The sequence below is a fragment of the Ceratotherium simum genome, chromosome 21 (genome assembly GCF_057802395.1).
Source record: "Ceratotherium simum simum isolate JZ-2026a chromosome 21, ASM5780239v1, whole genome shotgun sequence".
Lineage (NCBI taxonomy): Eukaryota > Metazoa > Chordata > Mammalia > Perissodactyla > Rhinocerotidae > Ceratotherium > Ceratotherium simum.
This window is the reverse complement of record NC_141920.1, coordinates 4168993-4195127: the sequence shown is the minus strand read 5'-3', so window position 1 is coordinate 4195127 and position 26135 is coordinate 4168993. Positions and strand designations below refer to the sequence as shown.

The following is a 26135-nucleotide window of genomic DNA, read 5'->3' as shown; positions in this document are numbered from 1 at the left end:
TCTCTATATATTCTGGATATTAATCCTCTATCAGATGCTTGATTTGCAGATATTTTCACCCATTCTGTGGGTTGCCCACAGTACACCTCTGATTTGTGATTATGGTAACACGTCTGTCTCCTTACTCTCTCTTTCCAATGACCTCTTTCCCACCGATGCTGACGGGGAAAGGTAATAGCAGGGAGAGTGTGAAAATTCCAATCCCCTATTGCTCTGCCTTCAGGCACAGCTGGAACCAGGTGCTCAGACAACGCTGGCAGCCCCAGCATACCTCCGTTTCTGGAATCCTCCCTCTTCCATGTTGTCTCAATTCTGAAGCATGTGGTGGCTCCCAGAAGCCCTGACCGTCCCCATCAGGACAGTGGATTAAAAGGGCTTCTTTCTCCCAGACCAGTAAAAGTCCCAAGGGTGCGCCTCCGTGGACAAACTTTCCTGAACCGATCATTGAGGCCAGATGGATGGATTATGCTGATTGGTCAAACTGGGTCATGAGCCCATCTCTGGCATTCAAGAGCCGCCTTGGCTCCACCAAGGCTGGGGAGAGAGCTGCCCAGAGGAAAATGGAACTTTTGGTACCAGCAGAGGGGGCAGAGGCTGCAAAACAGATGCTCACTGACTGTGAGTGGGCTGGGAATGCAGCGACCAGGGCCAATGCCTGTCCCGTAAAAATCCCAGCCCAGTGGGGGATGTGGCCGATGTGTGGATACAGGCCTGCACTGTGATGTCATGCACGCCCAGAGAAGGTGCACACAGTGCTGGGGGCATGGACACGGGAGAACTAAATCCGTGGGGAGAAGGAGGGTGGCTGAAGGAAAGGCTTCAGCGCAGAGGCAATGCTTAAGCTGGGTCTTGAAGGATGAGTAGGAGTTTGCCAGGGCATGCCCAACGGGCTGGGCAGAGAGCAAAGACACTGACACATTGACTGGGGTTTGGATCCTGATTCTGCCCCTTCCTAACTTCCTAGGGCAAGTTACTTCATCTGTCTGAGCCTCAGTTTCCCCCTCTAAAAATTGGGGGACGATCATAGTGCCTCCCTATGAGAGCTGATGGAGGAGGAAATAGGATGAAGCTGGGAATGAAGCAATAGACATGACAAAGTGCCGGCTCCCCCCGGGGCTCGTATTCTCTCTTCTGTCAAGTGGGGATGATACTCGCATCTTCCTGGAGGAGTTGTCATAAAGATTAAACGAATACGTGCTCGGCACAGCGCCACCTAGTGTTAGCTTCCATTGTTGTTACTACTGTTACGAAGTTCTGAAGCTGAGAGGTCTGGGCTGGAGACGCTGGAAGCAGGCAGGCGTGCACCCCAGGGAGGACGCAGGTGGGTAGGATGCCCGGCCACATCCGAGTCCCAGCGCTACACTCAGCAGTCATGTGGCCGTGCACAATTCCTTCCTCTCTGCCGCCTGCGCTTCTGCGTTTGTAAAATGGACGATACGATTGCACCTGCTGTGTTCCTGGGGTTGACAAGGAGGACCACTGGGGCCCTGGGCAGAGCTGCCCTTGGACAACTCTCAAGGATGGAGGAGGATGCTGCCCCTTTGCGACTCTGAGGACCTGTGTCTGGTAGACTAAGCTGGTCAGTCTGATGGTTACCTGGGTCTCTCCAGGTGACCTTGGTGCTGACGAGGGCCCTGAGCCCATCTCAGGCCACAGACACTGCCTCAAAGGCAGAAACTCCCAAGTCAGCGGAGGCTGTGGAGCTCTCTCAAGACGGAAACCCCTAGGGTCTTGTGGGTGGAGGAGGGGCTGTGAGGGGAGGGACCTGGGAGGGAGCCTGGCACAGTTCTAGTTCTCGACCTGGTTGGTGGCTGCAAAGGTGTTCCACATACAGTACTCATGAAGCTAAATATGTTTTACTTTATTAAAAAAAAGTAAAGATATCGCTCACTGGGGTTATTAGAAGTGCAACCATGACTCCTGCATCTGATAGCAGTTACATTAAAGGCAGCCAACGTGTCCCCCACATTGGGAGAGGCAGACCCTCGCGCACTTCTAGGCCCACTGCCATCTCATTTCACCCTCCACAAACCCATTTTACACACGAGAACACTGGCACTCAGAGAGGTCAAGCAACTCGCCCGGGGTGCCACAGCAGCTCTAACTCGGCGGCCTCTTTACAACGTAATTAGCCGGGAGGCTTCACCTCCAGCCCGCTGTCCCTTTAACGTTTCCAAGGCGTGCCTGGCGCTGAGGTCCCGCATCCCCGGGCTGCGGCGCAGATCCGGTCCTGGGAAATCAAGGTCACGGCGGCGCCCCTCGGCGCCCCCGCCCGGCGGAGGGGCCGGCCTGGCGAGGCGGCCCCGCCCCCGCCCCGCCCCGCGCCGCCTCCCGCAGCCCCCGGCTCTGCGCGGCGCTGGGCGGCCCCCGCGGACGCAGCCCCGAGCGGCCCTTCGGCGGGATGCGCGGCCGGGGTGCGGGGCGCGCCCCCTGGCCGGCGCCGGTGCGCTCGCTGCTGCGCGCCTTCGGGACCCGGGACGCCGCTGCCGTCGCCCGAGGCCCGGCGCAAGGTAGGCGCGCGCCGCGGAGTGGGGGCGCGGGACTGGGGGCGGCCCCGCCGGGAGCCCGCGCTCTGCCCTTGGCCGCTGCAGGGTGGCCAGGACGCCCGCTGCGCCCGCAGCACAGAGGTGGGCGCCTCTTGGCTCGGGCTGTCTCTGCAGTCAAGGCGGGCGACTCTGTCCCCAAACGGGCAGTGCGCGCAGTGGTCCCGAGCGCTGGCCTTGGGGTCGGCGGTCCCGGGATTGGAGGCCCCCTCTGTTAGCTGCGTGACCCTGTGCGCATGGCACTTAACTTCTCTGTGCCTCAGTTTCCGCATCTGTGAAATGGGGGCGATCCAATACTTGAGTCTTGGGGCAGTAGTTGGGATCACGTGAACAGTGCTGGTCACCCAGTGAGATCTCCAACCTGTTCCGCTGTCCCCCCCAGGGAGGACAGCAGGCTTCCACCTGTGGGCGGGAGTAGCAGGGGCCCCTGCAGGCAGACACCTGGTCCTGGAGCAAGTCCAGCGGAGTTAAAGGGGCAGGAGCTCAGGAGAGAGGCTGAGGAAGCTGGAAAACGGTGAGGTTCCCTCCTGGCCCGGGGAAGAAGAGCTGGGAGTGGGCGGGGGGGTGGGGGGGGGCGCTCAGGTGTCCTGGTGAGGAGGCCAGAGAGCCTTGCCTGTACTCGGTGGCTGTTGGTACAGGGGGTGACTGGGAGGCTGAACACTGATGGGGCCAGGAGAATTAGGCCAGTGTTTCCAGACTGGCCCCTTGGTAAGAATTCCCTGGGGACACTTATTACAAACAGCTTCCCCAGCTCCTACCCCAGGCCTGCCTCTCAGAGTCTCCTGGAATCTGTATTTTTAACCAGTGCCCCCAGGTGATTCTGGGATCAAGCCGGTCTGGAAACTAGTTTAGACACATCAGTGGCTCTTACCAGTCACTGTCAACAGGGCTGAGTCTTCCTCTCCCCACCCCCCATTTTTGGTTGTTACCCACCCCCCATACTACTGGCATCTAGTGGGGAGAAGCCAGGGCTGCTGCTGAACATCCCAAGATGCCCAGGACAGCCTCTCCCTCCCCCAGAAAAAGAAAAAGAAGATGATCTAGTCCACAGTGTCAGTAGTGCGGAGGTTGGGAAACTGCGATACCCCACGTCACAGGGTCGAGAAGGGAGGGACAAGGGAGGGACCCTGGGGTTGTTGGGACCAGCAGGTGTCATTTGAGAGGCTGCTATGCACCGGCTGCCCTGAGGGTGAGGAGCTCGTGGCCCAGCAGCTCTGGAGCACTGACTGTGGTGAATGGAACACCTGGAGCCCCAGCAGAGAGGATGGGCAGCCCTTCTGTGGCTGAGCCCGTCCATCCTGAATGTGGAGCACCCACTAAGCGGGAGGCCCTGTGCTGAGCTCTGGGGCTACAGCAGTGACCAAGAGGGAGACGCGGCCCCCCAGGACACTCATGCTCTCATGGGGCAGAAGCTCCCTCACCCCGTGGTGCCTGCACACAGTAGGTGCACATGAGTGCCGGCTTCCTCCCCCGAAAGCACCCCCCGCCTCTGCAGTACTTGGGTACCGAGTTTGTAGCCCGGCGAATTTGGGCTTGGATTTTGAGAAAGGGCATTTCCAGTCCTGACCTTCAGCAGCTTGGCAGTGCGCTCAGAGCCGTCACAAGTGTATGGTCTGCCTGTGGACCTTACGCAACTCCTGCCCCACGTGCTCATTTCAGTTGTTGGGCATTTTTAAAATAGTTCTGTGGCTTCTGTCTCAGCCTTGAAGGATGGCAGGGCTCAGTCACTGCTAACCCACTTTTGCGAGGAGAAAGCCGACTCTTTAGGCAGCAGGTCAGCAGATGTTGATTAATCTCAGAGAGTGGTTCAGGCGCTGCCCTCGATGCCAGGGATGCTGCGAGCGGAAGGAGCCCAGCTTCTTGTCCTCAGGGAGCTTCACTCTGCTGGGGGGAGAAAGACATGGACGCGGAAGCGAATAAAACAAAACAAAAAGATAATCTCTGCCTGCAGGCTGTTGGGAAGAAGATGGGGAGAGGGAGGCAGTGTTTGAGGATGGCAGCTGCTTTAGCTGGGGGCAGGGGAAGCTTCCCAAGGAGGCATGTTTGGCTGCAGACTTAAATGGGGAGAAGCAGGGACCCATGTGAGGATAGGGGGTAAGAGCATTCCCAGCAGGAGGAGAAGCAGTGGCAGAGGCTCTGAGGTCGTAGAATTGGGGAACAGAGAGGGTCATTGAGGCTGGAGACCCATGAGCAGGAGGAGGTAAGGGAGCCACGCTTGGCGAGGTGGGCAGGTGGACCCTGGACTCCGTGGTGGGCTGTGGGGATTTCGTGTGTGCAGTCTGAGGCCGTTGGCAGGCTTTAGGCTGAGGTGTTTTATGACCTCCTGCATCCCAGAGAAAGTGCTTTCTGGCCGTCCTGCTGCAGCAGGCCCTTAGTGGAGAGGGGAGATGCCTGCTGCTCAGAGGGCAGAGGTGGGGAAAGGGGGCGGTGCTGGGACCTTTAGGTGGTAGAGCCGATAGGCCCTGCTGGTGCCTTGGGCCCGAAATCCAGGATGCCCTATAGGTTTTGTGTCTCAGCACAGGGGGGTACCATTTATGGAGCTGTCCAAGGCTTGGTGGAGGAGGAGTGGGTTGGCGGGAGAGGCAGTGCTGGTTTGGAGAGGCCTCTTGACATCCCCGAGGTTGTGCGGAGTGGGCTGTTGCACATCTGAGTCTGGAGCTCGCGCAGTGGTCGGCCTGGAGCCTCCAATCTGAGATTCATCAGTGTGGGGCTGGCACCTCTAGGTTACCTGGGAGGGGCCTGAGGCCGAGTGGGGCTGAGTTTCTGGGTTTCGATGTTGCATTTCGGTGTGTGTCACATAGGACCCTAGTCCAGATACCAGCCTTTGGTTTGGGGAAGGGTTCAGGGATGCAGGGCAGAGCCAGGCTGTGTGCCCACAACTCTGGGTGTTCTAATGGCCAGACCTTGGGAAGGTCCCCTGTCCTCTCTATGGCTGGCACCAGAGGATCTGTCCAGCTGCCACCTGTAGCTTGGCTCCCTTGATTTTCGTGGCTACTTCCCTGAGCTGGCGTTGGGCGGGTCCTAATTCCCAACCTTAAAGGGATAACATGCTATTTCTGTGGCCCGTGCTGCTTTAATTTAGGAACAAATTAGCCACTCATTCTTCCAGACTTCCAAGTCTGATTTGGAAGCGCTGACTCGTACTGGGATATTTCTGCACCAAGTGAGTTTTTAAACATGTTTTTGAAGGGAAAGGCGTGATGGATGACATCATGGCACGTCCCAGCTGATGTGCATTAAAAGTTGTGGCTTTAGGGGCTGTGAAGGCAGTGGGAAATGAGATGCCTTGTTTCCCTGGCTCAGCTCAGGGCTCCGAGTTAGGGCTGGGCCAGGCTCCCCGAAGGCAGGAACTCCGAAGGCCCAGATTGGGTCTGAGCTGCCCAGTTCTTTTGAAATCGTGATCACAACCAGCCGCGCTTAGCAGGCTTTTCTGGTAGCGAGTGACTAGACCTGTGCAAGCAATGGGAACATTTGTCAGTTCAGGAAACTGGAGGTTCAAGGCGTGGCGGCCTCAGTAGCTCCAGGGCTCGGGCTGGGTCGCACCGCCTGCCCTTGGACCCATCACCGTGGCCTGGAGTGGGAGGAGCTGGATGGCTGAGGCCCAGCTCCACGCCCCCCAGGCCAGGGCTCGAACCCGTGTCCCCTCAATAGCCAGGCTTGAGATTCCCGGAAAAAAATCAGGGGGATGCAAGCAGAAGGAGAGTGGGTGCCAGGATTGCAAACACCGGCACATTTCCAGCCGCCGCCCCAGCAGTGAGGGAACCCCATCCTGTGCTCACCTGACCTGCAAAACCCGCTGTGGGTGTAGAATCATCCTGCTGCCCTCAGCCTTCTCTCCTGTGACGAGTGTGTGCTTGGAGACAAAAGGCAGGGTCTGTGAGGTCCAGGCAGCAGCAGAGGGCCCTGAGAGTGTTTGCGATCCAGCCAAAGATCGTCCCTCTCTTCTGTCACCTGCCCAGGTGCCCAGGGCATCTGTGTCACCACTTCTCCCTCATCCGTATGTATCTGCCGCCCCATGACCTTAAAGACTGCTGTCTGCTCGTGTACTTAGTTGATCGAGGACTTAGTTGATCGCTCCATTTTTGTTTTAGGGGAAATGAGTGATCCTCAGGCTTTGGAACAGGTCTGGCCTGTAGTTGGCATACAGTAAATATTTGTCAGATGAATGGATAATGTGTTCTTCAATGCAGGCAACAGGTTTGTTTGGGAAAAAATATAATTACACTAGTGTTTTGTGACTACCTTCTCTAAATGAGAAATGAAAACATTACAAATAGGGGTCAAATGTCCTTAGAACAACACTCCTTCCTCTTCTCCTCCCTTCCTCCCCAGGGGTGACCCCTGTTGACATTTAGCTCTTTTCCCACCAGGCTGTCTTGCCATGTGCCTGTGGGTCTCAGTAGAAAATGTACAAGATTGTTTCCTGTAAGTATTTTAAAGAAATGGCATTTGAAAACAGCACGTCTTGTTCTGAAACTTATTGTTTTCCCTCAACAGTGTGTCTTGGAGATTTATCTGGGTTAACAGTCTTTCTAATTGCCTCAGAATATTCCAGTGTCCTTTCAACCTTTCTGCTGCCGATGCCTGAGGAGGTCATTCTCAGATCTTCTCTTAGGGGCGGTGCCCCGGTGAGCATCCTGTATGTGCCTCTCGGTGCATCTGTACAAGCGTTTCTCTATAGGGCGCGTTCCGAGAAGTGGAATTCCTGGGGCATAGGATGAGCACGTTTTAAGTTTTATTTGGTATTGCTAAATTGTTTTCCAAAGTGGCTGTGTCACTCCCCACAGCAGTGAGGGGGTACCTGTTTCTCCAGGTTCCTTGAAATGTTCGGATTCTTAGATTTTGTCAATCCTGCAGAAGAAAAGTGGAACTTCCTTGGTTAAATTTGCATTCCCTTGATTGCTTGAGAGAGGTTTTTCATGTTCACTGACCGTTTGAGTTTCACGTTCTGAGTCAATTCTCCGTGCATTTCGCTCATCTTTCTATGGAGTTGTTAGTCTTTTCCTAATTGGTTTGTAAGAGTATTTATGTTTTTTGGATTTGAATCTTCTGTTTGCTGCAGATATGTTTTGCTCTTTCTGTGTCTTTTAACTTTGTTTGTAGTGTCTTTGGTTGAGTAGAAGTTTTTAGTTTTTTGGGTTTTTTTAAAGATATAATTGACGTATAACGTTATGTTAGTTTCAGGTGTACAACGTAATGATTTGATATATGTATATATTGCAAAATGATCACCACAATAAGTCTAGTTAACATCCATCACCACAAACACAATTTTTTTCTTGTGATGAAAGCTTTTAAGATCTACTCTCTTAGCAACTTTCATACACTACAGTATTATTATTACTATTATTTTTTGTGTGTGTGAGGAGGACCAGCCCTGAGCTGACATCTGTTGCCAGTCCTCCTCTTTTTGCTGAGGGAGACTGGCCCTGGGCTAACATCCGTGCCCGTCTTCCTCTACTTTACATGGGACGCCGCCACAGCATGGCTTGACAAGCGGTGCATCTTGTGCGCGCCCAGGATCCAAACCTGCGAACCCCAGGCCGCCGTAGCGGAGCGCCACACTTAACCACTACGCCGCCGGGCTGGCCCCCAATACAGTATCATTAACTATAGTCACTATGCCGTACATGACATCCCTACGTCTTTAGTTCTGATGTAGTAAAATTTATCAAGCTTTTTCTTTGTGTCTCTGCTTTTTGTGTCTTCTTGAAGAAATCTTTTTCTGCCTCAAGTTCAGAGTGAACACCTTGTCGTAGTTTGCCTGGGATGGTCCTGGTTTCAGCACTGAAAGTCCCCTGTCCCGAGAACCCCTGAGTCCCCAGGGCACGCCAGGACAGTTGGTCACAAATGCATCCATCTGTGTTTCCTTTTAGTGAGCATATAGCTCTTTTCTTTACATGTATTTTTCTAATCCACCATAATTTCCTTTCGTGAATAGTGTAAGGGAGAGTACAGATTTTTAATAGAGATTTCAGGAGTCAAGATGTTTAACCCAGGGAACTAGCGATTCTGGTGGAAATGTCCCACTCTGCGTCAGCACAGAGTGGACAGGAGGGCTGGGGGGCAGGCTTCGGGCAGATGACCGTGAAGAGGACCATGTCTCCTGAACCAGAAATTGAAGCAGGTTTTGGGCAAGAGTTTGTTTTCTGATTTGGTAATGTATGTGATTTCATTGATACGATTAACGTTTTGTTTTGCATTTAATAAATCCCTGTTACTGAGAAGTGGTGGCTCGCAGGGGACAGCTGTTTGGGGAACTCCCGGTGCTTCTCCTCACTGCCCAGGCTACTTTCAGAGGCCTGGTCCTCTGGAAGGACACCCTCGCCGTGTGCCCACTGAGACCTCACAACTTACACTTAGCAAGCCTGGGCTCCCGGATCCCCCCTGTTTGAGTGTCATCAAGGCAACCTGCCACGTTTGGGATTTCTACCAAAATTTGGTTGCAGTTCATTTTAAGGAAAAACAACACCAACAGCACACAGCCCCTGCATCAGACTTCTCCCAGCTGGACGAGGGGGGCTGGCTGGGATTGTGATGACAAGAGGGGTATGGCAGGCCCTGGCCATTTCCCGCTGGGCTCGGGTCTGCACTGTGTGCTCTGCAGTTGGGGGCAGGGAGGACAGGGTGGGGTGTGTGTTGCCCTTTGGAGACCGGTGACCTAGATTACCTGGGATGATGTTGATTTTGAGTAATTGCAGTATTTTCAAGGAAGGGGGCTGGTTACACCGGTCACTGGTACGAGTGAATATGTGTATCTTCATAAGGCCTTTTCGGGAGCAGAGTTCCATAGTCCTGGGTCCTCGGAGCTGAGACGTCCATCTTCTCCTGCCCTTGGGCATTGATGCTCCTGGGTCTGGGTCCTTCAGGTTTGGACTGGACCTTACGCCACTGGCTCTCCTGGGCCTCCAGCTTGCAGACGGCGGATCACTGGACTTCTCAGCCTCCGTAACCACGTGAGCCAGTCCCTCAGCATAAATCTCTGTCTGTCTCCTATCGGTCCTGTTTCCTTGGAGAATCTGACTAATACAGCTGGCCCATTAGTTTGCTAGGGTTGCCGTAATAAAATACCCACACTGGGGCTGAAAGCACAGAAATGAACTTTCTCACTTTCCAGTTCTGGAGGCTGCAAGTCCAAGATCAAGGTGTTGGCAGGGTTGGTCTCTTCTGAGGCCGCTCTCCTTGGCTTGCAGACGGCCACCTCCTCACATGGCCTCCCTCTGTGCATGCCCCTGGCGTCTCGCTGTGTATGCCCCTGGCGTCTCGCTGTGTGTCCGATGTCCTCGTCTTCTGAGGACACCAGTCACAGTGGACTAGGGCCCACCCTGATGGCCTCATTTTAACTTAGTCAGCTCTTTACAGGCTGTGTCTCCAAATACAGTCACATTCTGAGGTACTAAGATTTAGGGCTTTAACATGTGAGTTTTGAGGGGACACAGTTCAGTCCAGAACAGTTGGCGAATTGGTGCTGCTGTCAGCTGGGAGCTCAGCCGGGGCTGTGGGCCGGGCCTCAGATCCTCTCCACCTGGGCTTCGCACAGGGACTTGGGTTCCAAGAGGCAGCATCCCAAGAGACACAGAGTCAAGTTCTGTCACCTTTTAGGCTCTGGCCTTGGAAGTCACAATCCATCACTTCTGCCCTAGAATCGGCCCACCCAGATTTGGGAGGTGGGGCGCAGTCACCCATCTCTCAGTGGGGGAGGTGCAGAGTCACGTGATGAGAAGGATGCGTGAGAGTGGAGGTGATGCTGTGGCCACATTTGAAAGCACCACCTGCCACGCTGAACGACCCTTCCTCTTGCTGCATGGATCCTCACACAGGCCCCCGTTTAGTCCCGTGCAGCCCTCACCACCGTGTGTAATTGTGCAAACAAGAGTTAACCCAGCCAGCCTGTCTGCTCTCCTTAGAGAGGCCTGCCTGCAAGGCCGGCCTTCAGCTGGCGTCTGAGAACTGGGACTTCGGGGGTCTCCCACCACTCTACGACTGCTGAGAGTGGCTCACTGCACCTGAACTGTTCACGCAGACAGTAATATAGCTTGTGCTGAGCACCTGCCTTCCTTCTGGGGCTCTGGAGTCTTGGTCCGTGTCAGGCAGAGGGCGCCTGCGGGACCAGCCCCCAGTACAAACCCTGGGTGCTGAGTCTCCAGTGAGCTTCCCTGCGGGACAACACTCCACACACTTGTTGCTGGAGGATTAGGTGCATACTGTGCAACTCCACTGGGAGAAGATTCTGGAAGCTTGTGCCTGGTTCCCCCCAGACTTCACCCCATGTGCCTTTTCTGTGTGTCGATTGTGCTTTGCGTCCTTTCGCTAAATACGTCAGAGCTGTGAGCACGACTGCATCTGAGTCCTGGGATGACTCCTAGCGAATCCCCAAGCCTGGAGGTGGTCCTGGAGACCCTGCACAACAGTTGTCTGTTTACTCTCTTGTTAAGGCTCCGTCTTCCCGCCAAATAAAAAGCAGTGCCTCAAGTACTTGCTCATGTTCATGTGCACAGCTTGTAGCCCAGTGCCTGGCACGTAGTAGGTGCTTTGTAAATTCTGCGGCCTTACTGAGTGCATGAGCAGCAGGTCAGTGGTGCTTGTTTCCTCACCCCATGGAGACAGCCATCTTCGCGGCTCATGGGACTTGCTTCCTTCAGGCGGCATCTGTTCTAACACAGAGCCCCTGGCTTCTCCCTAAAGGGGAACCACTTAGCAGACGAATCCCCAAATTCTGTGGCATGTTCCCACCCGCGTTGCGGGCAGCGGGCTTGCAGCCTCTTCGCACACGTCTCTGTTTGAGGGGCTCCAACGTTCTCCTGAAAGGACATCATAGTTTTGGACTGTTCTGAGTTATTGACACACTGTTTCTATAACAAAACTTGGACTGGGCCCTCCGCTCCATCACTGACCTCATGCTCTTTGTATGAGGTACCCGGTGGGCGCCCTTGACCATCATCTTCATCTTAATCGAAGTGTCCTGCCTTTCCGCACCCTCCAGTCGGTCCCTGTCCCATTCGTCCCGCCACCAGCGAGGTCTCTGTGAGGTCCCGAGGAATCTGCGTTACGCATTTGAATGGGAGCTTTGCTGCCACTTACCCGGAGGGAGAGAACTGAAGTAGACCCTGCACTAGATGGGGTTCCTAATATAAGGTAAGGCCCCCATCTCTCCACTCTGAGCGTCCGGACAGCTGTGTGAACTGAACAGTCTCCGCCGTCTGTGACTAAGTCTCTGTAACTCCCGTAATTCACACCCAGATAATGAGGATGCCGGTACGTCAGAGGCTTGCTGCAAATTTCTATTTCTATTTTTCTTTTAATGGCTTTGCTGTCTGTGCTTTTTCTTGTAATCCACAAAAAATCATGGTAAATTAGCTCCGATGTTTTACTTCTTGGTTAAACATTGAGATAATAAAAATAGGAGGAGATACCCCTTTTATTTGTAGAGTGAAGTGGATTTCCAGCCTGGAGAATTGCGGTCACGGGCGGAAGTGCAAAATATTCCACAGTCATCATTTGCGTTGGGTTTGCGTGGGAGTCACCGCAGTGTGGGACTGAGAGCAGCCACCGGAAATGTCCTCTGCAGGGACAGTGATAACTCACCAGCCGGTGTCAGACCCGGGCAAGCCCCGTCCTCAGGTCTGCTCCCTCTGTGTGTTTGTGTAGGAAAGATGACGCCATCTGACAGATGAGGAAAACGAGGCTCAGAGAGATGGAGTGACTTGCCCGAGGTTGCACAGCTGGTGGAGCTGAACTTGAACCTGGGCAATCTGCTTTGGCAGACTCTACATTCTTAGCCGTTTTGCTCTCCTGCCTCTCACTCACCTTAATTACGTTCTCTACCTTTTTTTCTGGAAGGCAGTGCTACTTCCAAGTGCCTAATTTGGGGACTGGGTGCCCGAACTCCAGCTGCACCTTGGAGGTGCCTGCCTTGGGAACAAGGAGGCTGGTGGCAGGAAAGAGCCCTGCGCCCAGAGGGTGGGACACCGTGTACTCTGCAGGTGGTACACCATGGTGGTTCTGCACCCGTCCTCCTCTATGGTTTGTTCTCTTTATTCAAGTCTCGGGTTGACCTGAGATGTGAGCACATCCGTCTTCTGCGGATCGTCTATGCAGGGTGGAGAGGGTGCAGGATCATGCAGAGGTGGGAGAAGGACCCTTGGAGTCTGGCAGATGGCTGGTTCCCAGTGCCACCACTGGTTCAGTGCATGACCTCTGCCCTCAGAGTCTCGCTTTCCCCATCCGTGGAGGATGACACCAGAACCGGCATCCTCGGCCACTTGGGAGGATTAAAGAGAAGACACGTGTATTCATTTTCTATGGCTGCTGAAACAGATGACCATGGACTTAGCAGCCTAGAGCAATAGCCATTAACTTTCACATCTGTTCCGTGGGTCAGAGGTGTGGGCTCAACTGGTCCCCTGCTCTGGGTCCCATGAGCCGAAATCAAGGTATCAGCAGGTCTGCGCTCCTTCCTGGAGCTCTGGGAGAGAAGCAGGTTGTTGGCAGATTTCAGTTCCACGGGCTCGAGGACCAAAGTCCCCATTTTCTTGCTGGCTGTTGTGGGGCCATTCTCGGCTTCTAGAGGCCGCTGCATTCCCTGGCTTGTGGCCCTGTCAAGGCCAGCAGTGGGGGGCCGAGTCTTCTCACACTTCCAATCTCTCATCCCTCCCTCCTGCCCCATCTCTCTCTCCTCTCTGCCTCCCCTCTGCCTCGAAGGGCTCCTGTGATGACACGGGCCCATCCGGATCATCCAGGGCAATCTCCCTGTCTTCAGGTCAGCTGATTAGAACCCTGACTCTGTCTGCAGAAGCCTTCACAGCGGTGCCTAGAGTAGTGTTTGAATCAGCAACCAGGGGTCAGGAATCCTGGGGGATTCGAATTCCTCCGTCCACACTGTGGGTAGGTGGATGAGCCCAGGCTCTGGCCCACAGTGAGCTGCTCAGTGTGGATGGAGTGATGCGACCGCGCTGCATCAGCTGCAGGAGTTTGTGGCAGGGCAGCCGAGCGCTGCTTTGGGGAACCCTAGCATTGAAACAAAAACCTCCTCCTAACTTACAGAGCACATAAAGCAGTTGGTACTTATCCGAATTTTAACAGTCATCGTGCATAGGAACTTTTTTCTTTATAAAGTTTCAGCTTCAGGGTACCTTTGAACAGGAGCTGGGTGTGTATGGTTACAGTGTATCTGGGTTCTGTGCACTGCTCTGCATTTCCACTGTCACCGCCCTAGCCCAGGCCGCCTCCATGTCTCTCCCTGTGGAATGCAGCGCCCCCACCCCAGTTTCCTGGCCACTTCTTGCTTCCTTCCACCTTATTTCCCACCCAGTGGCCCCATAACCTTCCAAGAGAGAAAGTAAATCCTTTCACTGTCCTGGCTGGAGACCCTCCTGGGTTTTCCATTCCTCCCAGGATAAAGTCCATACTCCACCCCATGGGTCAGGAGGCCCCTTGAGTTCTGGGGCCTGCCCTCTACCTTCACCACATATCTCCCCGCCCCCAGCACTCCAGCCACCCAGCCCCTTCCCAGCTCCCCAAACTTCCCATTGCTTCCTCACCCCAGGGCCTTTGTATGTGCTGTTGTCAGGAGCACTCTTCCCTCCCTTCCTGCCCCCTGCACAATGCCTGGCACATACTGTGAATGAGTGGACAGATGAGGCGATGAATGGGTGAATCGATCAATCAAACCCCAAACAGAGCCTTACGTTCTCTAGGACGTTCCTCTTGGATCAGACCTGGTGGATCTGTGTGTTCTGCAGCCTGTGCCTTCCTGAATGAAGGATCAGCTTCTCATCTTTGCTGTGTGTGGCAGGTTCTGGTGGGAGCCAGAGCCCACCCCCCTCTAGATTTCTGCACCTCCTCTCCCTCCTGCTGACAGCCCCCCTGGGGCCGGTTCCCCTAAAATCCTGAGGCTCTCCCTTTTATGCCAAGGTGTGAGTGGACACACAGGTTCTCCAAGTAGCCCTAGAAAAGAACCTAGAAGGTCAGGGAGCCCCAGGAACTGCAGCTTAAAATGCCAGGAGTAATCTCTGCTGCACCTCAAGTCGCTGGACTGAGGTGGCTTCTGCTAAACACAGAAAGGAATGTTACCCCCGGTTGGCGATGGAAATCTCCGGCGCTATTATTAATACACTAGAGCAGAGACTGTGAAGGTGCCAGAGTCTAATTGCCTAAATAATTGCTCCCCCAAATACGAAATCCCAGGGGACCCACCAGCCTTAAAGTGCACATCAGTTTTAATGAACAATGGGCTCTGAAAGAGATCACAGCTTCTATGACAATACGGGCGCATCGTCATTATTTATAGGTTTGTACAAGTGGATCTTGGAGTTATCACTGCAGCTAGGGAACTTATGATGTGTTTTTAAAGTGCTACCTATAAACCTAGAGCTATGGACTTTCTGTAATTTATAGATCAGGCTCGGTGCTGGGTTTGGACTGTTACATTGTAAAAGCCTTAGTCTGCTGTTTCGGCAATGTGGTGTCGGCGACATAAATCCGCACTCTGGTATGTCACTAAGCCCAGCTCTGCAGTCTTCCCCGGGACAAGAAACATGTCTCTTTAGAATATAAATCCAGTAAACACATGAAAACGTACACGTCGAATTGGAGGAAGGAGATCATGTTTGGGTGACAAAGACCGTTATTTAAACATGAATTATCTTCTTTGAAAAGGAGTAAAATGACAACAAGCATCCTTGTAGGAGAGGATCACAGGTTTGCCCTTTTCTTTATTTTTAACATTCTGATCTTGTAAGTATTTCACGATCTCTTTCTCCTGGTAAAAATGAAAGCATCTTGGTGGGAGCTGGGCCGGCCACCGGGTTCTGGAGGCAGCCACTTCCTCAGCTGAGGACAGAGCCACCTGGAACTCCTCCCCTCTACCTCACAGAATAGGAGCCAGTGGAAAGTGTGTGGTGTCTGGGGGGGTGTGTATATGTGAGTGGTTATGGTGTCATTATGTTATTCTGCAGTGCGCTCACTCACCCAGAAGGAATACAGTCCCAGTGATGTTAGAATACATAGATTTATTTCATTAAAAAGAAGCCGCTGTGTAATACTCCTTAGAGTGGATATACTGTAGATCAGCCATTCGGCTTTGGGGGACGTTAGGCTGTTTCCACTTGGTAGTTGGGTTTCTGCAGAGTAGGTGACAGGATGGCTGTGCTGGGCCGCTGGGACAGGGTATTTTCTGTCCTAGCAGAGGCAGCCAGCTGTCCCGCCCCAGCATTCGCAGCTCCTGTTGTACATCTGCTCTTCTCCGCAGCAGGCAGGACAGGGCCTGGGGTGGGGTCTCGTCGTAAGCTGGGGTTGCTGGTAGAGATCTTGGTGGGATGGGAAGCACGAGGGATGGGCTGGTATGGTGGAAGGAATGTAGAACTCCTTTCCTGTCCTGTTGCTGTCACTTGGTACCTGTGGGAACTTCAGTAGGGCACATACCCTCTTGAACCCTCAACTTCATTGTTTGTAAAAAGAGGACAATTATTCCAACTTCACAGGAGTGTTAATTGGCGCATGCCAGGTCCTTGGTACACTGTACGGCTGCAAAAATGCTGTCATTGTTACATCCTGCCACCACTGCCGCCTCCTCTTCCCTCATCATCACCGTCACGTCAGTGACTTTTGGGGGGATCCAAAAAAGCCTGAAGTCCCTGCCTGTGCCACTTAGAATATATGTTTGATGCAATAACAGCCTGAGCCCTGGAGCGGAGGACCTGGCTTCAAATCCTGGCTCTGCTACCCGGAGCGTCTCACTTGCAAAATGGGAATATAATAGTACCTACCTTGTTTGGTTATTTTTAGCATTAGCCACGTTAATAATTGTTAAGTTCTTAGAACGGTGTCTGGCACATAGCAAAAGCTACATGTTAATGAATGAGAACCCAACCAACAGAGGCTTAAGCTGCAGGACGTCTGCTCCCTTTACAAGAGATCTTGGAGGGAGGCAGGTGCAAGGACTCCGTCCACTGTTGCTGGCGTTCTGTCCTCACGTGTGTCACTCCAGGGTCACAGGGTGGCTGCTGCAGCTCCAGACCCCACTGGACACTCAAAGGCAGGAAGCAGGTGTGCAGCCATCAGACCGCTTTTCTATAAGTGGCTGTCCACTGGGCAACAGTGTTTCCCAGAGGCTGCATAAGCCAGCCCCTCTCCCCTCAACAGCTGGAACCCAGGCATGGGGCACCCTCCTACAAGGGAGGCATAGAGGAGGTACCCGGGACGGGAGAAAAGGTCCCCGAGGTTTGTAGCTTTGTGCTGACAGCACACCCCTGACACAGATAAGCAGGAGCTGGCTGGGGCTGTGCTCTGTATTTCCCGTAGAGGGGTGCTCCCATCCCTCCCCTCTCGTGCTTCTCGTTCCACATTCTTCTGCCTCCATCGTATATGCCCCTTCCCTGGTCGCCTGGATGTGCCTGGGGCATGTAAGACGATATCAGAAAGCAGATGTCTTGCACCAGAGAACTTTCTGTACTGATAACAGGGGGCACATATGGAGGCATCCTGTGTGCTGGGTGCTCTTCCGAATGCCTGGACCCCGTGAGGGAGGCTCTCCCTCTCCTCGCTTACACATCAGGCTTAGAGGATAGCCACACAGCTAGGAAGTGATCCATCCCCATCTCATGCTCAGAAGGGCTTCTCTGGACAGCCTGAGAGTGGATGCCACTGTGAGGAGAGCTGGGGGCATCTCAAGGAAGCCGTGGGACACCCACAGCACATTTTCAGGCCAGCTCTGGCTGCCGATGCCTTTCAGGATGGAGGCCACGATGGGTGAAGTGGAGGATTTTGTTTTAGAAAGAGTTGGGCCTGTTTAGAAAAGAGCCATAGCTGGCATTGCATTGAACACCACCCTGGGTAGCCTTATGGGCACAGCTCTAGGTTGAGACCCCATTAAGGATGTGGTCAAAGGGCCAAAGAAGCCACGTTCGAGGCTAGGTCTCCAAGCCAGGTCAGAGGAAGCTCCCACAGGTGACCGCCCTGGGCGCAGTTTCTCGCGTGGCCAGCAGAGGGCGCGGCTCCCCACCTTGCCACTGGCTCTGTTGGGAGCGGCTTTGTCTTCATCCTTCTCTTTCCTTTGGCCTCGAATTCCCACCCTGGGGTTTTGCCCTCTTGTCCCTCTTCAGTTGTTTCCCTAAGAGCTTGGACAGAGATGGCAACAGCTTGAGCAGTTCTTTTTAAGCGATTGTATTTGCTGGTTTAATTCTGTTCCTAAGATGGGTGATGAAGGGTCTCTGGAGCCTCGAGGAGAAACCGCATGGCCTGTGGACTAAGGGGGGAGAGGCGGCCACTTCTGTCCGCCGTGGAGCTGACTTGGGCCAGAGGGAGGCTGAGCTGTCCCTCCTGGAGCAGGGATGTTGTATGACTAGCTGCCCACTGTGTGCGTTCGTTCATTGATTCAGTCAACAAATATTTGTTCCTGGGCTCCCACGACGTGCCAGGCATGTTCTTGGGTGAACAAACTTTACAAAGATCCCTGAACTCGTGGCGCTGACATCGCAGCGGCCCAGATCCTTGGGCCATCAGCACTCTAGGGTCGTCGAACATGCAAGGGTCCTGGGAAAGAAGTTAGTAGGCTCTAGCAGAAGAAGACAAAATTGAAATAACTGTCCATGTGTCTGCAAACTGTAGCCTTATGTTGGTGGTCGACTGATTCATAATCCTCCTGCTATGCACTCTGGGTGCCTTTCAAGTGCGTTTGGTCAAAGTGGACGGGGCCTTCAGAAGCTGGAGGAGCTGAAGCCCCTTGGGGTGGTCTTGTGAGAGCGGCCACCAGAGTTGGCTCAGCACTCGCCACTTGACCCCTGGAATGGCCATCATGGAATGGCTGGGCAGGAGTGACCATGCTCATTCTAAGATGAGGAATCAGAGGCCCAGAGAGGCTTCAGAGGGTCTGTGGGACCCCAGAGCTTGTGCCTTTTCCATCCCCCCCAACAGACCAGACGGTGTTTGTGGGTCTTGGTGGGTATTGAGCCAAGGCAACAGGCTTTTCTGCATCACGTCTAATGCAGCATGTCCAAATGGGGCTCCTCCCCTTTCTGCCCCATCCTGCCCCTTCTCTGATCCTCCCCACCCAGGAAATGGCATCACACCTACCCCGTTGTCAATATCAGACTCCCCGCGCCTTCCATATCCAGTTAATCATCAAAAAGCACAAATCTGGGAGTCGCCTCTGGCTCCTCTCTTCCTCTCATCACTCCACAGCCAATCCATCACAGAGCCCCTGGAACCACCTGGGGAATACGCTGAATCTGCCTGCTCAGCGCCCCCACCTCCTGCCTGGATGGTTGCCAGCCTCCTAATCTGTCTCCCCGCTTCTTCCCTTGCCTGGGGTCCCTTCTCCATCAGCAGCCAGAGGGAGCCTTTGGAGACTCCCTTCTGCCTCCAGCGGCTTTCACCATCCTTGGAACAAAATCCAAACTCACAATGAGAACCACAAGATGCTGCGTGGTCTGGCCCCCGCTCTGCCTCTTTTCAGGGACTGCAGAGCTCCGTGCTGCCCCACCTCACAGCCTTTGCCCAGACTGTTCTCTCTGCCTGGGTCCCTCCCTCCGTGACTTGTCTGGTTATTCCCCATCCAGCCTCTAGTTTAGGAACAGCATCGCTTCCTCAGACCAGGCTCCTCCCTGCCCAGGCTGGGCATCCCTCCCGCTGTGCTCATTGAAATCAATGGATTGATTGATTGCTTAATTGTTAATCCTGCCTTCTCTGCCAGACCATGAGTTCCCTGAAGCCAGGGCCCGATCATATCTTGTTCATTGTGGTATTCCCAGCAAATCAGGTGTTTTGGCACAAAATAGATGCTCAGGAAATATTTGACAGCTGATAATAATCTGCATCATTAATCTGCACTTTGTAAGAAAAAAAGCAACTCTGGAGATGTGGGTGGGTAGAAGTGGGCCTCCGTGTGACCCCTTTTCCTCCACTCCCTGCTGATGCGGGCACTTCTTACAAGTGTGGGCGGCTCTGCCAGCCTCAGGGTCGCCTCCGCAGGGATGTCCCTCCTGACTGCCCTGGGCAAAGGAACACTCTCCCTTTCCTTCACCACATCGTGTTTTTGGAAGGACACACGTCTGGCTTTTTGTCGTTCTTTGAGGCAACCACGTGGGCCTTATCAGGGCTGCCCGGAGTGAGGAAACGGCTTTGGGTTTTCTGGTTAAGGGCGGGAAGGGAGGGCTTCAGTCTGATTTGGAGCCCCAGGCAGGGACAGGAGAGGTTTTAAGTGCGATTATACTCAGCAGAGGTGAGGGGTGGAAGCCAGGCATCCTTCAGATCAAAGCTCAGCCTGGGCGCCTCTATGCTCCTTGTTTTGTTTTGTATTAAACACCTTTATTGAAATAATTTACATACCATAAAGCTCACCAGTTTAAAGTATAAAATTCGGTGTTTTTTAGTATAGTTACAGAGTTGTGAAACCATCACCATAATCTAGTTTGAGAACGTTTAGAACACTTTTGTCACCCCAAGAAGAAACCTCGTACTCATGAGCAGTCACTCCCGTCCCCCCACCCCCTACTCCCCAGCTGGAAGGACATTTCACATAAATGGAATCAGGTAATTTGTGGTCTTCTGTGTCTGGTTTCTTTCACTCAGCATAATGTTTCAGGGTCCATCCACGCTGTAGCAGGTGTCAGTATTTTATTCTTTTTATGGCTGAATAATGTTGCATTGGATGGATATTCCACATTGTATTTATTTGTTTATCGGTTGATGGACATTTGGGTTGTTTCTATTTTGGGGGGGCTATTATGAAGCCTTGTTGCTTTCTGCAGGTTTCCAGAGTGGGCTTCCAGATCAACCCCACCCTTGCCAGGGATCTTGTTGAGGAGGGACAGTTGGTGACTTTCACAAAGACCCCTTGTGGATCCTCAAGCCTGGGACCCTCCTGTGGACAGCTGCCTTCAGCACACCATGTGGGCCAGATCTTCACAGGCTTCCCGCTGGTGCTGGTCTGGGAGTGAAGGACTTGGAAGACCAGTCTCTCCTGCAGGCAGTTCATCAGGAGACTTTATTTTCTGTTGGTCAGTAGAGGTGGTGTTGCTAATTATTTTAAATTTAAAACTATTTTTATTATGGAACGTTTCAAAATCAGAGAAAAACATAATGACCAGCTCCATACCTACCCAGCTCTAACAAAATTATAATACTTTGCTGAAGTATATTTTTTAAGAAATAAAGCCTGGTGGTCACTCTTGTCTTCTGCCTCCCCACTCCACGTGAGCTCCAGAAGGAACACGAAGTCTTATCCTCTTCTGTGTTTTAAGCCCGCCCATGCATTTTGGGGGAGCAGGTGAATGGGCACTGCAGTGTAGACCATCTGAAGGGACTAGAAATGATTTTAGGTGGTGCACGGATAAGGCAGTAAGGAATGTTGGCTTTGATGGAAAATTCGTTCTGTTCTTTGTCCTTCTGATAACATTAAGGAGAGCGTCTCTGTTTGGTGCCTGGGTGCCTCCCTCTTGCTCATCTCCGTTTTGAACAACGTGGGAGCCCAGGGTAGACTCCGGCGGTGGGACCCCGTCAGAACTGTGGGCCTTTGCATCGACTGGGAGGCTGCACTTCTGATGCTGTATTGATGCTTTCCTTTGAAATGCATTTAAGTGCAGAGTTGAGTTAAAGAAAAATCTCAAGTCAGTAGCAATACAAGTTCTGAGTAGGGAGGGCCAAAAGTGTGAGGGTGGTGGGTGAGTGGCAGACAGCTGGAAGCCTCTGGTGTGACCTTTCTTCTCTTCTCCTCCAGCACACGCCCCTGGGCTGCCATCCTTCCCACATCCCTGCTAGTCCATCTCTGTCTGTGCTGCTGGCTGAGCCAGCAGCAGGCTTTCTCATCTAGATGTGGGAGGCCCCGATGTTGTGGTTGGGGGCGGGGGGTTGTTCTGAAGCCTGCCTCTGGGGCAGGGACTCAGCGTAGCTGTCCGGGGCTCTCTGAGGACCCACTCGGACTGACCCGGGGCCAGGAGCATTGGCCCTCCTACATCCTGCCTGGTGATCTGGGCAGGTGCACTGACCCCTCTGAGTTGCCCTCGTGTCTAAGGTGGGGACTGTAGCAGCTTGTACCACCTAGGGCCTTGTGAAGAAGAAATGACACCCTCCCGTAAAGCCCTCAGCCCAGAACTGGGCGTGTCACTATCCAGCACATTTTTATGTGGATGAAAAGTATTTAGTAAAATGTCCTACCGGTTTCCTTGTTGTTTCACAGTATTAATTGTCAACTGTAATGAAATTTGGGGGGGGCATCTACTGGTTTATTGGTGACCATTTCAGCTCCTTCCTCCTCTCCAATCCTGGAAGCCCCATGGGGAGTGTTTCTGCATTTGTTCACTGTTGATCCCTAATGCCTGGCCTGGTGCCTGGCACACACTAGGCTCTCTGTGTATATTTTGAATGAATGAATGAATGAACGAATGCTTTCTCTGGAGGCGACTGCTGCACAGAGCCCAAAGCTCCGTGTGGATGAGCATCCACGTTATTTCCCCACGTCTCGGTTCCGTCCTTGGCCCTTCATTGGGGTTCATCCAACACTGCCAGGGTGCTCCCCCTGCACCCCAGCCCTGCTTTAGGTGCTGGTGGCTGTGAAGGAACAGCCTCAGGAATGTCCCCGGTCCTGCTCTGCTGTCGCCAGCTGCAGGATCACTGGCCAGCTCCTTCTCTGAGCCTCAGTTCCATCATCTGCAGTTGGAGACTAAGAGCCGCGCCCACTGCCTGGGCTTGTTTGAGGGGCTGAGATGGGATGGTGCCCATCGGAGTTTCTCTGCTCCATGTCTGCACACAGCACGTCCTGGGAGGGAGCACCCTCCCCAGTGTCCCTGTGGCCCTGCCATCCGGGCGTCTGGTGAAATGCCCCCTCCTCTGGGCACCTTCCCAGACCAGGCTATGTGACGCAGCACCACACCCGTCCCTCTCTCTCTGTCCCTTTACTGGGCTTTCCTTTTCTTCACTACCCTTCTTGTCCCTGTGCCTTAGCTGGAGAGGAGGGAGTTGCGTGGGCTCCCCCTCCCCCATCATCTAGAATGGTGAGAATTGCTCATTTGCACCTTGGAGGACACCTCTGTGTGCTGTGACAAGCCCTCGGGGGTGTCACCTCCCTTCCCTGGCCCCATCAACTTCATCAAGGGCGTCCCGGGGAAGCCTCCCTGGAAGGCACCAGGTGCCCCTCCTACCCTCCCTCCTGGCCTGCAGGAAGGAGGGGGGGGCGGTGGGGGGGTTGAGGGGATAAAGCTGCCCCCGCCCGCTGCAGTGGAGCCCGGGCAGCAGGACCCACTGGCTCCATATCCCCAAGAGAGAAAAGGCTGGGAAACCAGCTGCCTGAAGCTGCTGGGGAGGTTCAGCCCTGCCTCCAAGGGAGGCGCTCTCAGGGTCTCCTCCCCTCCTGTTGGGGAGTTGGGGGGGGAGGAAGAGAGAGGGACAGGGAAGCATTCCTGTTTCTGGAGCGCTGCTGGGGTGGGGGTGGGCGGTTCATAACTCAGTATTCAGCCCCCACCTCCGCTGGACGGTGGCCTGCAGCCCAGGTATTTGAGACCCCTCCCCATCACCACGCTGGCACTCACTCCCCTCTTTCGTGACGTCATGCTCCTCTCGCGCGGCATGATGGGAGAATCCTAATGTTTTCCAACAGATGCTCCAAGAACAGCTTTCAGATTAAAGCAATTGCAAGAGCAAAGATTCTTTTTCCCTTTTTTTCCGGGGGGGGTGGGGGGTGGGGTGGGGGGAGGGAGCGCCCCCAGAAATTCTTGGACATCACCCCTGCCCCAAGCACGCAATAAACACTGACAAGAAAAAGTTTTTATTTCCTGGTTCAACTTTTTTTTTTTTCCTGGAATATAGACTGAAGAATGGGAATAAACACGAATAAATAACAGAGCGAGGCCGCGCGCGCCGGGATGCGCCTGGCTGCAGCCGCGAGGCTATTGTCTCAGCGCCCCAAAGCAGCCCCGGCGGGGTCCTCCGGCTCCTTCCCTTTTCCTGTTCTTTTGGATTTTCCTTTTTAAAAAGACGGCCCCTCTAGACCCTTGGCCAGTGACCTTGGCCTCCTCGGATGCTCTGATTCCACGCGGCTCCGTCCAACTTGCCCCCTCGCCGGCCGGGCCCATGGCCGCGTCTGAGGACGGGAGCGGCTGCCTCGTGTCGCGGGGCCGCTCGCAGAGTGACCCCAGCGTCCTCACCGACTCCTCGGCCACCTCTTCCGCGGACGCAGGGGAGAACCCAGGTAACGGGGCCGGGCGGGGGCGGGCTGGCGGGTGGGGGAGGTCAGGGGCAGGCGGCACTGCTCTGCGCCCGGGTCTGCATTTGGGGACCGCGGCAGGACCCGGGCGCTTAGGCGCCGCAGTTCACATCCCCAATAACGAGGCTGGGGCGCCGCGGAGCCCTTTGTCCGGAAAGGAACCGGTTTCCCGGGTAGAGCTAGGCGCTCCGCATCGGCCCTCCTTGCCGGCTGGTGGGCTCTGCTGTCCGCGCCAAGGGGCTTCCCTTACTTGGGTGCTGACCAGCTTGGGGAAGAGAGTCAGACCTGTGGCTGCCTCCGCCAGTGCTGGCTCGGAGCTCTGCCTCTCTCCCCCGGGCCGCAGCTCCGGTGGCCCCAGCGGCCCGGGTTGGGCGTCCCCGCCCGGGGTAGGGCAGCGCTCCTGCGGCCACCACGCAGAGGGGCTTCCGCTGGGCGCCGAACTCCGGCGGGGCCTGGCGCACCTGGGCGCGCCACCCACCTCCCGGGACAGGTGTGCTTGCCAGAGCTGCCAGCAGGGCGATGAAGGGCGTGAGCCAGGACGGCGGAGCCCGATTTCATTAAATTATATGGACTTCGTCCACCCTCCCACCCCCACGGCAGTGTCGATTGTTTAGGTGATAAATCCGGTCACAAAGGCGTTTATATGACTTGATTGATTACTTTCCAGAGAGGAAGAAAGGCCTAATAAAGCAGGAGGGGGGTGGGCCGTGTGCGCCCTGTCACCATGGAGACGCAGGAAGCAAAGTGATCATTAAAACCTTTCTCCACCAGAAGGCAATTTTCACTTCACAGGGAGAAGTCTGAGCTTCTGAAATGTAGGGTTCAAAAAAAGAATCAAAGCTGGTGTTTTGGTATCAAGCCACGGGACTCAATTTCCTATCTTAGAGAAGCGCAATCCCCTCATAGATTCTGTTTTGAAAATAAGTTGCCCTTACCTTCCTTTGAAGACCTGTTCTCTCTAAATGCACCGGCCCCAAATGGGGACTTGCTCACATTAAATGGTGGGCATCAGAGTCAGGATAACCCCTGGCACCTCGGTGCACACTGGCTTTGTGGGGAGGATTCCTTCACTTTGCTGGAACACCCAGGAGCTTTACTATCTAACTGTGAAGAAAGACCTATTAAAGGCAGCTCTGTGGGCACCAGGGCCCAATTTGAAATTTTAAACAATAAACCCATGCAAGGCTTGTAAGATTTCTTTGTTAGGACCATTGACACTATGTCATTCGGTCAAACTACGGTACCAGTGGAGGAAACCCCTGGCTTTTCTATATCTGGGAGGGCAAGTTAATTTCCTTGGCGCTTCAAGCAGAGGCTGCCATAAGTGGACCTGTAAGGCTTTAATTAATCCTTTTATTAGAAATCGGGGATTAAGCGTTCAGCACTCCATGATGGATGGGTTTCCTCTGTGTTGGAGATGCACATCCATGATTGTTCCAATTATGGAAGTTGTGTGGCTCGTCACGAGAGAATCCTTCCCAGCTCCTTTTGTCTCCTTGGCAGTAAAAGGAAGCAAACTTGAAACGGAAATTATGGAGGATTTAGCTTTTTGGCTGTCTGTAAATTGATGCCTCTGTGGGTGGGAACAGAGGGCTCGGCAGGTGGTGGGTGCTGGTCCACTAGGGAGAGAGGTGGAAGGGCTTGATGCCCGTGATTAAGTTATGCCATGGGAGGACAAACGCCTGAGTTCTTCTCTGGTTTAGATGGTCAGAAGGGGAGCCAGAGAACAGATATCTGAAGTGAAAAGTCTACAGTCTGTATAATTCTGTAAGTAAGTGGTAGAACCTTACTGAAAAGCATCAAGCAATTAAGCATTTATAGATTGTGTTAAGCAGAGGAGTTCTGGCAGAAAGAGAATCACAGTCTTCAAGTTGGAAGCAACCTGGGAGCTCGAAGCAGGCAGGATGGACTAGGGGAGCATTTTCTACAGCTGCCTTGCCTGGTTGGCTTGGCATGTGCTTGCATACCTCTTTTGATGGGGGACTCACTTCTTTCTAATGCAGTGCATGCTTGTCTTTGGCCAGATCTATTTTAAAATTCTTTTTCAGATGTTTTGAAAGGGTCTGCTAACCATCAGTCTTGATGTGATCTTCGTGTGCTGGATGTTACGAGGGGCTTTCAGCGAGTCCGGTGTTGTAGGCCAGTTAATGCACCCACCTGAGTCATTTCTTCGCTAGGCTGAAAAGTCCCAGCCCTCATCTCGCTCCCCCTTTCAGTCCTCTTCATTTGTCCGCCAGCTGCTCTAAAGAGCTGCTCCTGAAAATTGAAGCCGATGTGCCAGCTGTGGACTAACCCTGTACAAAGTCAAGTAGGAGAGTTGCCTCCTTCCGTCTAGAGTCTATATTTTTATAAAACAGCCTAAGGTTGCATTTACCCCCAAATGCATTTTGAATGCA

The 26135-nt window shown here is 53.7% G+C and overlaps 1 protein-coding gene across 1 annotated transcript in view; it reads left to right on the top strand.

Moving 5' to 3' along the window:
- The first annotated feature begins 2432 nt into the window (after positions 1-2432).
- Positions 2433-26135, top strand: part of PHACTR3 (phosphatase and actin regulator 3) — a 243048-nt gene continuing 219345 nt past the window's right edge. Inside the window, exon 1 of the mRNA XM_087444870.1 lies at positions 2433-2510. The gene's annotated coding sequence lies outside the window, so the exon portion shown is untranslated. The remainder of the gene's footprint in view (positions 2511-26135) is intronic.